This window comes from Marmota monax, unplaced genomic scaffold (genome assembly GCF_021218885.2).
Source record: "Marmota monax isolate L192 unplaced genomic scaffold, Marmota_monax_Labrador192_F-V1.1 WCK01_AAM20220418_F8-fsc00007, whole genome shotgun sequence".
Lineage (NCBI taxonomy): Eukaryota > Metazoa > Chordata > Mammalia > Rodentia > Sciuridae > Marmota > Marmota monax.
Window position 1 is genome coordinate 29,628,349 of NW_026692781.1, and position 6,140 is coordinate 29,634,488.

Genomic DNA, 6,140 nt, shown 5'->3' on the forward strand with positions numbered 1-6,140 from the left:
GAGGACACCCTGACTACTGCTGGGAGTTGGGACACTGACCACTCTGATTACTTCAAGCTGGAAAGGGGCATTATAAAGCTTGAGTCTGAGTGTCCTCCTGAGGAGAAGCCAAGGCTAAGAGGTATTGTCAGGACTGTACAGAGGTCCTCAGAAGAAACTGGAAAGCATATTTATGTGGGGTTTCATCTGTATAGCCATTCTTTTGATCTTAACATACAGAAACGTATTACAGCAACAGAGTGAGATTAATACTAAAGCAAATATTATTATAGTGTTAAACAGAAGAATATCGTTGTACAGTTGGAGCAAGAAACAGAAAATCATACCAATGATGACTGGTATGTAGTTATTGTGATAACATCAATTAGTCTGTTAGTTATAATTTGAGTACATCTTTTATATTGATTTAACTGATGTTGATTATGTGTTAACATATCTTTAACTACAATAGTTTGATTAAGGACATCTATTAAGAATTGTAAAGATATATGTGTGTGTGTGTGTGTGTGTATATGTATGTGTATGTGTATATATATATATGCAAAGATTTGGGGGTCTATGTTAAAATAATATCAACTACTTGGTCAAAAGAAAGGTTAAAAGACATCACCCAGCCAAGGGAGGACCTTAAAGGTATTTGATACACCCAGCAAAAGGAGCAACTTGATTAAGAAAGTTTAAGACATATTGAGTATTATTTGCTAAGCATACATGTTGAACAGTTACTTCATAGAACAGAGAAAAGTTATTCACAGGATACAGAGTGAGGTCACAGATATTAGAGGAATGCTTAAGCAGACAGGGCTCCATCTGCCTACTCAACCAGCAACATACTCATCCTTGATCTCAAATAACATATTCAGATAAGGAATAAGTCACCTTGGTTTCATCTACATGGGTACCAATAAAGTGAGGCAAAGCAAATTAGGAATGTACAACAAAAGATATAGCATGAAAATTACATAAAATATATGTTGTTTTGGTTTTATAATGCTGTATAGTCCTAGTACAAAATAAATCAGAGCATTGTATATGAAGTGGCTGTAAAGTCATCCAGTGGGTTAAAGGAATATACATGGCAAATAACTTCCTAAAAATGACATCATTTCTAGCAGTTAATAGTCATTGTCATTTTCTTTCTGTATTAAAGTATATTTTTTAAGGAGCAGACAGTCCAGTTAAACAACATGTTAACATTAGTATCTGTATTTAGATTAGCTAAAAGTAGACTTATTGGACAATGTCAGGAATTGCTTATCATAATCAAGAGCATTTTTGGAGGCAGGATCATTGTGGTTAGCCACTGAGCATTAATTGTCAAAGCTTGAGTTACATCTTGTCCAGCACTGCACAGTCTGCCAGCCAAGCTCTCAAGGTCAATTATCCAAACCAGTTAGTTCCAGCTCCATCAAGCAAAGTATCATATCAAGCTCTTTTCCTGATTACCTTGTTTTAAAATAGGGAAAGTCAAATTAAAGTGTAGTAGATGTTTCTGATAATTTTAAGTGACATTTACACAAGATCTTGGAACTCTAACTATTTGGGGAAGCTGTACTTTGTTTTTTATATTAGACAAAACGATAATGTATTCCACCCACATTGTACAATTGTGGATGTCTGTAGCATTAGTATATAAAATAATCTGTGGTTTGTCTATAGTAATGTTCCCATTAGTATTTTAAAGATAGGATTACCAGAGTAAAAGATGGCTAAGGAACATAAATAAGGATGGTGCTGTGCAGGAAGAGGAGGCCATAAAGAGGAAACATTGCAGCATGACAAGGTGAGATTTGACATAATGTCCAGTGTGAAAGACAACCTTCCCTGTGCCAAGGCACACAAAGGTGAGGGTCCCTTTCACACAAGAGTAGTTGGTGGAAGAGTCCAAGTAGCAAAAACATATTTCTTATTACTATTGTGTATGAATTTATCTTATATCCTCATCTTAGTATCATAGTTCCAAGCAAATGATACCTATACTGTTGGAGTTAAAGGCATCCTGTGAGTCCTGGTGTGTACCACAGTCCAGGAGAAAAGATTCCTGCAACATATATCTGTGCACATATGGTCATAATTAGGCTTTGTTAGAACTAGACTCAAGTATATACTAATAATACACAGAACAGGGTTTTCTGCCTAAATAGGTTAAAGCTAGGAATATCTCATGTGTAGGACTTCAGTCTTGTGGAGCTATTGCTATTAACCCAATAGCACGCAGTACAGCCACTGATATTGTAATCAAAAGACCAGTAAAATCAAACATATCACTTAACTTGTTTAAACAGGAATTTGAGATATTCTATCAGCTTACAGGTATAGTGATCTCTGTAGGAGCCTCCTTTGTGGTGGACTCAACAAGGGGTCTCCAGGCATTAAGGAGGGTATGATGTATCCAGAGGCCTTATCCTGCTACATGGATTGCTAAAGTGTTTGACATGATTACTGGGTAAGGACCCTCCCAGTTGGGAGTATGTAGCCCCTATTTGGATCTATAGTTTTTACTAGGACAAGATTCCCTGGACAGAAGAGAGGGGGCCCTTGATGATCTTCCTCAGGAAGTTCTTGTCAGATTTCTGTAAGAATCTGTTAAAACTTGACCAACTGAGTAACATGGGATACTAATTGAGTAGTCTCGAAATCTAAAAGTAAATCATTAGACAAAAAATGGCCTTCCATATAGGGACTCAAATGGAGTTAGTCCCTGTCAGCCAGGAGTACTTCTAAGCCTTATCAGAACCAATGGCAGAAGTTTAACCCATGGGATTTTAGTCTCCTAAAGCAATTTTCTTAAGTGTCTCTTAAGAAGCCCATTGTTTTTTTTTTTCTACTTTGCCTGAAGATTGGGGTCTCTGTGAACAATGAAGATGAAATGTAATTCTTAATGCTTGAGAGAGTTTTTGTGTTGTTTCTGCCTTAAAAGCAAGTCCAGGGCTGGAGTTGTAGCTGAGTGGTAGAGTGCTTGCCTAGCATATGTGAGGCACTGGGTTGGATTCTTAGCATCACATAAATAAAGGTCCATCAACAACTAAAACAATATTTTTTAAAAAGGCAAGTTCAGGGCTGGGGATGTGGCTCAAGTGGTAGCACGCTTACCCAGCACGCGTGCGGCCCGGGTTCGATCCTCAGCACCACATACAAACAAAGATGTTGTGTCTGCCGAAAACTAAAGAAATAAATATTGAAATTCTCTCTCCCTCTCTCTCTCTTTCTTAAAAAAAAACATTTAAAAAAATTTAAAAAGGCAAGTTCATTATCACTTTGAAGACTTTGAGGGAGACCAAATCCAGGAATGGTCTCCTAAAGTAGAACTTTTACAACTTTAATAGCCTTTTCAGATCTACAAGGAAAGGACTCCACCCATCCAGTGAATATATCCATCAAAACTACTAAATATTTTGAATTTTATTCCCCACTAACTGCCAGTCCACTCCCAGATAACAACCTGTTCTTTGTTGTCCGGGAGGACAGAGACATTTATTGGAGGGATTAACCTGTTAGCAGATTTCACAGCTTTAGATGATCTGATGGACTATGCCCTTCAAGTTTTTTCCTGAAAACATTTTTTTTTTTTTTGTATTAGAGTAAAAGTATTATCTTTTCCCAAATGTTAGAGATGGTGGAGAGATTTTAAAATCTTTCATTGGTATGTTTGGGAATAGGATGCCCTCAGGAGAAACCCACCGTCCTCTATGATCTAGTTAGTATCTTTGAGTAACAGCCTGTTGAGCTTCTTCCATTGAGTACCAGGGGTGTTCAGAGGATAGAAAATAATTTTCCTATAGGAGTGGGGTAACTATGGAACCCTGTAAAGCAGTTTTCTTGGCTGTAACATCTGCAGCCTTATTTCCTTAAGCTATTATGTCCTGTCCCTTCTGATGTCCAGTAACATGGATAACTGCTACCTGAGAGGCAAAGAATCTTCTTGGCACGCTTAATAGGAATGCCTGTAGTAGTAAGCAATCCTTGCTCTTTCCAGATAGCTGTGTGAGCATAAAATATAAGAAAGGCATATTTAGAATGTATGTGTGTGTGTGTGTGTGTGTAATGATGATGCTCTTATCTTTAGAAGGCTCTTGGGCAACTAATTCTGTTAGCTAAGTGCTAATACTACAGAAAGTGGCCCTGATTCAAGAACCTCAAAATCTGTCACTACTGCATATCCAGATCTCCAAATCCCATTAATCACCAAGGAACTACAACAGTGTATAGCACGAGATTGGGATAATTTATAGGATGATCAGATAAATCTGGTCTGGCAGCATAAGTTTCCATGAAAACTTCCTTGTTCATAGAAAGGCCCTGAGTTGTTTTACTGTCTGAGAAAGGGGATATGAGAGTTTGGGTTGAATTCTTTCTGTGCCACGCTTTTCACCTCCCAGTGTCATGCCAAAGTAAATAACCTGGAGAAGGCACAACTGAGCCTTCTCTCAAGAGATTTTATATCTCTTATATGTCCAGGAAATTGAGAGTCGGTGCTCTCAGAAATTATTTTTTCTTAAGCTCCACATTAAAGAAAGTCATGTTCCTACCTAAGTAACACTGTTTTAGGGTATGACCAGTCCATGAGGTCTTGTGCCAGTGCTTGTCCAAACAGATGGGGACTGTCTCTAAAGCTCTGGGGAAGGACTGTCGAGGTAACTTGTTGGGCCTTACAAGTAGGAGCCTCCAAGGCAAATAGAGGTTGGCTTTTTGGACAAAAAGGAATGCAGAAAAATGCATGTATCCTTCAAATCTAGGACAGTATTATAAGTAATTCTCTTGGGGAGTAAATGGGTTTGGAACAACTGGTGCAAAGGGACTGCAGCTTCACTGATTATACAAAGGTCCTGAACTAATCTCCATTTTTGGGGGGGCTAAACATGACTTAGAGTTGCCACAACAGTGGGGACTTGTCAGTCAAAATTGAAGAAGTGGACTGAATGGGACTCTCTGGAAACTTCTCTGGGAAAAACTGGAGTGCAGGAGAGGAACACTGTCCCTCTCCTGAGAGGACCCACTCTTTCCCTTGAGAGTATCCCCTTTCCCTTTCCCTTCAATAAACTCATTCTTATTACTCTGAGCAGCATGTCTGAAATCTTTCTGATTTGATTTCAGGAATGGGGGTTTGAAGACTGGGCCTTCAGAGTGCCTCAGTTTCTTGGAAGGCCCCAGCTCCACAACAAGAGGATAGAAGAACATGTTAAATGACACCAAGGGGCGCTCTTTACCGAATCTAAAACATTCTAAAGGAATAAATTTGCTCTACTTTTTTTTTAATTCTACAGACATACAATTATCTGATATTGTACTATGTAATTGCTTTCTTTCCCCAACTAGAATATAAACTCTGAGGTGGAACTTTTATTTCTCTATCAGGTAAGTTCCCCCAAAATAGTTGACTATACTTAACAATATCCTTTATACCTCAAAACTCTTTAAACAGCACTGCTATCCTCCCTCTACAGAAAGCTATGGTCTGCAGAGATTAATTAGGCCTTGGGAATAAATGGAGAGAAAATTAGTCTGGGCTTGACTGATTTCTGAACCACGTGAATCAAAGCAAAGTTGTCTGGCTTATAAACAATAAGGGAAATCCAAAACATAAACCAACACCAAATATGTCACTGGCCACCCAGGAAGAAGGCTGTTAGAGATAACTGAGTCGCTTCCCTAAAGACATGGTCTTATGTTGCCCTCATAACCCCACAGGTAAGAGCAGCAGGTATTGTAAAATCTGCCAGGCTTCACAGCTTGAGACGATGGCATGAGGGGATCAGCACTTACAAGGTTGGACACTTACATAATTAATCAGCCCTTGGGTTCCCTCCGGCTCTTGGGAGGGACTCACGTGCCGGGCCCCGAGACCGGAAGTAGTTCCCCAAGAAATCCGTGGCCGTTGGCGAATCCGGGAAGGAGTTCTAGCGCGGAAGGTGGGGCGAGCGGTCACCGAGTTTTACGGAAGTACGCGAGGGCGCTGCAGGATCCGGAATGGGGAAATGGAGGGGGGCGTGTCCTGAAGCCCCTGCACCCCTCTGATTGGCCGTCAGGAGGACGAGGCCTTCACAATCCGCGCTAAGGCTGTGAGAGCTTGCGTGGTCCTGACGCTATCAGGGAGGGAAGAAGGGGCGGGTCTGGGTGCTCAAGGGGCCAACCGATTGGCT

At 40.0% G+C, this 6,140-nt stretch overlaps 1 protein-coding gene across 1 annotated transcript in view; it reads right to left on the reverse strand.

The window, feature by feature from the left end:
• The window catches only part of Sf3b1 (splicing factor 3b subunit 1), a 71,714-nt gene extending 65,782 nt beyond the window's left edge, over window positions 1–5,932 (reverse strand). The window contains exon 1 of the mRNA XM_046447301.2: window positions 5,780–5,932. The gene's annotated coding sequence lies outside the window, so the exon portion shown is untranslated. The remainder of the gene's footprint in view (window positions 1–5,779) is intronic.
• Window positions 5,933–6,140: the final 208 nt, after the last annotated feature.